The sequence below is a fragment of the Rhincodon typus genome, chromosome 1 (assembly GCF_021869965.1).
Source record: "Rhincodon typus isolate 14 chromosome 1, sRhiTyp1.1, whole genome shotgun sequence".
Taxonomy (NCBI): domain Eukaryota; kingdom Metazoa; phylum Chordata; class Chondrichthyes; order Orectolobiformes; family Rhincodontidae; genus Rhincodon; species Rhincodon typus.
This window is the reverse complement of record NC_063332.1, coordinates 164,713,330-164,720,082: the sequence shown is the minus strand read 5'-3', so window position 1 is coordinate 164,720,082 and position 6,753 is coordinate 164,713,330. Positions and strand designations below refer to the sequence as shown.

Below are 6,753 nucleotides of genomic sequence, written 5' to 3'. Positions count from 1 at the left end.
TCCTCTCCACCTATCTTCTCCTCTATCCATCTTCTATCCGCCTCCCCCTCTCTCCCTATTTATTTCAGAACCCCCTTCCCCTCCCCCATTTCTGAAGAAGGGTCTAGGCCCGAAACGTCAGCCTTCCTGCTCCTCTGATACTGCTTGGCCTGCTGTGTTCATCCAGCTCTACACCTTGTTATCTCAGATTCTCCAGCATCTGCAGTTCCTGCTATCTCTGAAATCATTACTTGGTGTTCTGTTCACCTAGTTTTCTAATCAACATGTTCAGAAATGTAATTACACACCCCCCGGAGCAGTTGGGACTTGAGCCCCAGTCCAGGGGTAGGGACACTACCATGGCACCACAAGACCCCTCAGTGTTCTGTTCAACAGCCAATTGCTAATTGTCCTCCACTTGTACTCATTAACTCTGCAATTGGGTGTTTTCGCAGCATCATAGTAATCCAATCAAACACACCACAATCTAATCATCTCCAATGTCATATGGTGCCTGGCACATCTACTGCATCAAAATGACCTGATAATGGATAATAGGATGCAAGACAAGCTTGAAGCAGCCCAATCCAGTTTACAGAACCTTGGCTCAAATGCTCACGCTAACTGGGCAACAGTTTTTTTGAATAAGCACTTCTTTAAAATTGGGTGGAAGATGGTATGTCAGTTAGGAAAGCATTGGATAGGTCAAATCCAGAGGCAACATATGCATGGATGAGAGTTTCAGCAGGGGACGAGCATGGTCAAATTGGAAAGGAAAGGTAAGCTAGAACTGGCCAACGACAATATCTTGAAGAGCTTTGGAAATAAAAAGGGTACTTTGAGATGGGATCTGCTCTGCCATCAATGAGATCATGGCTGATCTGATCATCCTCAACTCCATAACCTTAGATTCCCTTTCTGATTAAAAATCTGTCTACGTCAGCCTTGAATTTACCTAATAACTCAGCTCTACTGCACTGTATGTTAAAGAATCCACTGATTCACCAGCCTCAGAAAAATAAAATCTCTTGCTCAATGTCTAAAATGGGTTACCCATTACTCTGGAGATTATGACCTCTGACCCTAGACCCTCCAACGAGGGGGAAAAGGAAACTCTCAGCATCTACCTTGTCAAGTCTTCTAAGAATCTTGTATGTTTCAATAAGGTCGCCTCTCATTTTCTAAATTCCAAAAAGTACAGGTCCAACCCACTCAACCTCTCCACAAATACCCTCCATACCCAAGATCAACCTAGTGAACCTTCTCTGGACTGCTTCCAATGCCTGTATATCTTTGCTTAGGTAAGGCAACAAAACCTGTTCATGGTATCTGAGGAGTGGGACTTTAAGAGCAGGAGAAGATGGTGTATTTATTAAGACAAACGGGTAGGAGTAAGTTAATGAACTAACCTTTGCACTGTATAGGTTAGGACAACCTGATGTCTCTGGGATGTGGTTTCACCAGTGCCTTAGTTAACATAGCCAGTATCCCTTTTCCATCAACGTGGTATCTGCATAACCACTGTGCTGGCAAGTATCCTGGAGCTGCAGTTCCAAAAGATTGGCAGCACAGGTAAAGCAGCAAATGAGTTATCAGTGTGACCCTAACCTCAAGTGACTCATAGCATTTGCTATTTCCTTTTGAGAAACAAAAATAAGGGTTAAATACAAAAACTTTTCACAAGGGTTTAAATAATTCCATTGTACCTATCTAGATCCCATTCATCCTCCACATTGATGAGCTCACAGAATGTAACTCAAAACCTCTGAGTTTTGTCTGAAGATAATTGGTCAGCATAGTGTGGATTTCTCCAACCTGGTACAGCATCAGTCAGATATGCTGTATCCTATGTGAAACCAGGTCCACCAAACTTCGAATGCAGGAAGGAAAACCCACTGCAGACTATGATTCAGGTCTGCACCTTCAAAGAAAGACCAATATGAACTTCAAGCCTCTAATAAAAGTGGCTGAGGGGACATTTGCAATTTCTCAGTTACAAAGCATCTCCTCACTCCTAATGCCCTAACACCACCAAACTCTCCCCCACTTGCCTTCATCATTGCCTTCCCTACCACTGATGAGCTTCACTTCTCCAGACTCCTGGCTACCAGTGGCAGTTTAGAATGGCTGCTTAGCAGATGAATATTCTTTTGAACAAAGCATCCATGGGATGATCTCAGCTCAAATAACAATTCCAACAATGTATTCAAGCCTTCCAAGCAAACATCTACAGTCTTCATGTTGGAAAAGCTTAGACTGTTTTTAATTCATGGCATGTTGGTATCATTGTCCAGGCCAGGGCTTAATGCCCAGCCCGAATTGTCCAGAGGGTAATTAAGAGTCAACCATATTGCTGTAGATCTGGAGTTACAAGTTGGCCAGACCAGGTAAGGATTGCAGATTTCCTTCCTCAGAGGACATTAGTCAACCAAATGAGTTTTTATGACAATCCACAAAAGGTTACACAGCCAATAATTAGACTAGTATTTGATTCCAGGTTTTTTCTGAATTTGAATTTCACCATTTGCTACAGTGGGATTCGAACCCATGCCCACAGAACGTCATCTTGGAGTTCTGGATTACAAGTGCAATGAGATTAACATCATGTCACTGCCTCTTAAGATTGTCTCAAAGCAGCTGGAAAACGTTCAGAGATGGCAAAATAAAAAATGGCAATAAATTGTCTCACAAACAAAAATCTTTTTCTTCACACCACCTGAAGAGTCTTGGTCGGCTTTTGGTGTAGCTCTCCTTCACACAGACCCCTCCATGATCTGTGAAGCTGTGGAGCCAATGTAGCAGCAGACATTGAGAGGTATGAAGCAAGTGAACCGCAAAAAGAAACCATTCATTCATTTAAAGGTCTACACCTCATTCAAAGGACAGAGGTGTTTAGTAACGATTTTCTCATTTTTCTAGAAGTTTAAGTATTTGTTCAGGAACGACAAAAACAAACTCCTTCAATCTGTTCTGGCTATTTGCTTGCTGAAAGGTTGAACAAAAAAAAATTATCCAACTAATTTGCTGTGTTGGATTTTGTAAAATGTAATCTAAGGGAATCACACATAAAAAATGATAATAAATATGCACTGGCAAACTCAAAACTGGTGTCCTGACACACACCTGGCTTGTATCTTCTTTCAGATTGTCTTCAAGGTATAAGAGCTCAAAACCCGCATCCCATTTTCATTGTCGCTCTCTTTATTGTGCCATCTCAATGACAGAAAGGATTGTTTGACCACCAGACTCTCCATGGACCACACATAAGGTATCTTGATGTTTTCTTATCTAGCACTAATCCTATTTTACAACTGACATCTGGCATGAGAGTGAAGTTAGAACATCATTCAAAAGCATCTGGGATCATTTGCTAATGTCAACAACTGTTACCAGCATAAAGAGCAACAGCCCTTAAACAATACCACTGAAAATAAATCATTGCATGTAATATTAACATGTGACCATGATGAGATAATTCTAACTTGTGCACGCACTGACAAACTACAAAATACTAGAGTGAAATTGTATGAACATAACTAATTGCTAAAACACCCAAAGATACCTCTCTCCATCTGCGTGGGGAGGCAGGCAGTTGCATTTTGTTCTGGTAATGATGAGCTACCCTGGGTGCCATTTGGCATCCACAAAGCTCATAAAAATGCCAATGAGGTCCAAGGCCCAAAATTGGGCGAACTTTTGGCTATCAGGTCTCTGGCATACGGTCACAACACGCCAACTATTTCCTGTTCAAAATTGATGCAGCCAGATTACTCCTTTCTTTCAGGTGGTAATTGATGGTTCCCACCCTCCTATATGGCTCGGAGACATGGACTATCTACAGAAGACACCTCAAGGCACTGGAGCAGTACCAGCAACGCTGCCTGCGCAAGATCCTGCGAATCCGCTGGGAAGAAAGACACACCAACACCAACATCCTCCACCAGGCCAAGATCCCCATCACTGAGGCACTGGCCACCCTTGATCAGCTACGATGGGCTAGGCACATCGTCCACATGACTATCACAGGGGTGCTGTACAAGCAGGTGCTCTACTCTCAGCTTCGAAATGGCAGGCAAGCCTCGGGTGGACAGAGGAAGCGCTTCAAGGATACCTTCACCGGTCCCATCGACACCTGGGAATCACTGGCCCAAGACTGCCAAAGCGGAGGAGGAGCATCTGGGAAGGCGTCGAGCACCTTGAGACTTGCCGTTGGGAAAAAGGCAGAAGCCAGGTGAAAACTGTGTAAGGGGCACGCTGCCACACCAACACCCCACCCACCCTTTCCCATGACCACCCTCTGCCCCAAGTGTAACAGAGCCTTTGGTAGCTGCATCAGTCTGTACAACCACCTATGACTGAACCTGTGAGTAGAAGAGATTCATCCTTGTCTGTGAGTGATCACCAATGAATGAATGAATCCAGTGAGAGATTTCTCCTGGTTGTGAATGCAATGAAAGGATATTCCTGAGGGGATGGTCCAGTGAGAGGTCACTCCAGGATAGGGATCCAGTGAATGAATATACCCTGTGGTGTCCATGCATGAATGGACAATCCTGAGGAGGTGACCCAGTGAAAGAACCCTTACTGGATGTGATTCTGTGACAAAAAACATTCCTGGAGTGGGGATTTTTTTTTAAAAAGGAAATGCAAATAAGAGCTGTTGTTGTCAGGGACAAATCCAGCATTTATTGGTCAAATTGCCCTCAAGAACGAGTGAGTGAATTTCCTTAAAATGCTGCATTCCATATGGTGTAGGTACAGTCACAGCACAATTTTGAAGGGAGTTCCTGGATCTCACCCGATGAGTTATTAAACTTAAAACTGATAGACTTTTCTTTTATTAAGTAATAGTATCAAGGGAAATGGGCGCCAAGGCAGGCTTATAGAATTAGGCCATAGATCAGCCATGATCTTATTGAATGGTGGAGGAGGCTTGAAGGGCTGAATGGCCTACTCCTGTTCCCAAATTCCTAAAACTAAAACGTCAAACTGAGCCCAGTCGCACTGAAAAAGTTCTGTGGAAGGGCTGCCAGACCGGAAACGTTAACTCTGATTTTTTTTCTTCACAGATGCTGCCAGACCTGCTAAGCTTTTCCAGCAACTTCTGTTTTTGTTTTCATTCATACTGAGGCAGGCACGTGAAAAACAAAAGCTCAGAACTTGCCAACAATACTTTTTACAATAAAATAAAAGCTTGTTTGTGTACCCAACTACAGTACACATTTCTGATGAAGGGTCTAGACCCGAAACGTCAGCTTTCCTGCTCCTCTGATGCTGCTTGGCCTGCTGTGTTCATCCAGCTCTACACCTTGTTATCTCAGATTCTCCAGCATCTGCAGTTCCTACTATCTCTGATACAGTAAAAGCGGAGCTGTCAGCTCAAATGACAAGGTTTGGAATGAGGAAATAAAAGGTATCCATGTCAGAAAAATGTATTGTGGGTTGATGAACTGACTCAACATTCAAGGAAGTCAATAAAGCAGTCCACTTGATTGGCATCCCATCTTCAGCATTCATGCCCTACACCTGTCGCTGCAGTGTGTACCATCCAGGTGATGCACTATACTACGTTACCAAGATTCAGTCAATAGCACCCTCAAACCTGTAACCTCTCACTTAAAAAAAACAACGGATACAGGAGAATACAACCACCTGCAAATTTGCCCTTCAGCCACATTCCATCCAGACCTGGAATTACATCCCTATTCTTCACCGTCACTAGGTTAAAATCCAGGGACTTTCTTCCAACCTGCACTATGCCTGAACCTACACCATGTGGAATACAGCGGTTTAAGAAGGCGATTCACACTCCCCTTCTCGACGGTCAATAAATGCTTGCTCAACCGCCCGGCATGATGTGGGTTCCACTCGCTTTCGACTTCAAGAAGTGCAACTTCAAGAAACAAACTTTTAACACAGAAAGAGCATCGTTTCCACAGAAGGAAACAACTGGTTCCCTGGCTCCGAGCGCCCTCAGGCGGTCACTCGGAAACTTGTCGCTCCCACTGACCGACTGTTGTGTCCAACACGGGATTCTTTGATTTAAAGAGTATTAAGAGAAACTTATCAGTTCCTCACGAAACCACAAGTCAAAGTTACAAAAAAAAAGTGCAATTTCGTTCTACTCGGTCTGAGAATGGATTGACAGCAGCACCTGTTCCATTCATGACATTAAACCAGAAGAGGTTGGGAATTCCCTCCGGGTCAGTGAATGGAATCGGACGATATTTCAACTCCAGATACTTCACCAGCAAAGACTGTAACACGGGGTTACCCCTCTCCACCCGTTAACCTGTTTTAGGCACATCCGCAATATTCTAGACCATCCACAATACATTAACCAAGACTACGACCCAATATTAAACCTGAACTTCACTCCCACATCTCCCAGATTGCACCCCAATATTCACCCAGACTACACCCCGATATTAAACCTGAACTTCACTCTCACATCTCCCTGATTGCACCCCAATATTCACCCAGACTACACCCCGATATTAAACCTGAACTTCACTCTCACATCTCCCAGATTGCACCCCAATATTCACCCAGACTACACCTCGATATTAAACCTGAACTTCAATCCCACATCACACCCCAATAGTCACCCCAGACTACACCCCGATATTAAACCTAAACTTCACTCCCACATCTCCCAGATTGCACCCCAATATTCACCCAGACTACACCCTGATATTAAACCTGAACTTCAATCCCACATCACACCCCAATATTCATCCAGACTACACCCCGATATTAAACCTGAACTTCACT

General features: G+C 43.8%; 1 protein-coding gene across 1 annotated transcript in view; it reads right to left on the bottom strand.

The window, feature by feature from the left end:
* Nucleotides 1-6,753, bottom strand: part of LOC109923726 (PH and SEC7 domain-containing protein 3-like) — a 595,836-nt gene that overhangs the window by 416,028 nt on the left and 173,055 nt on the right. The gene's annotated exons all lie outside the window — the stretch shown is intronic.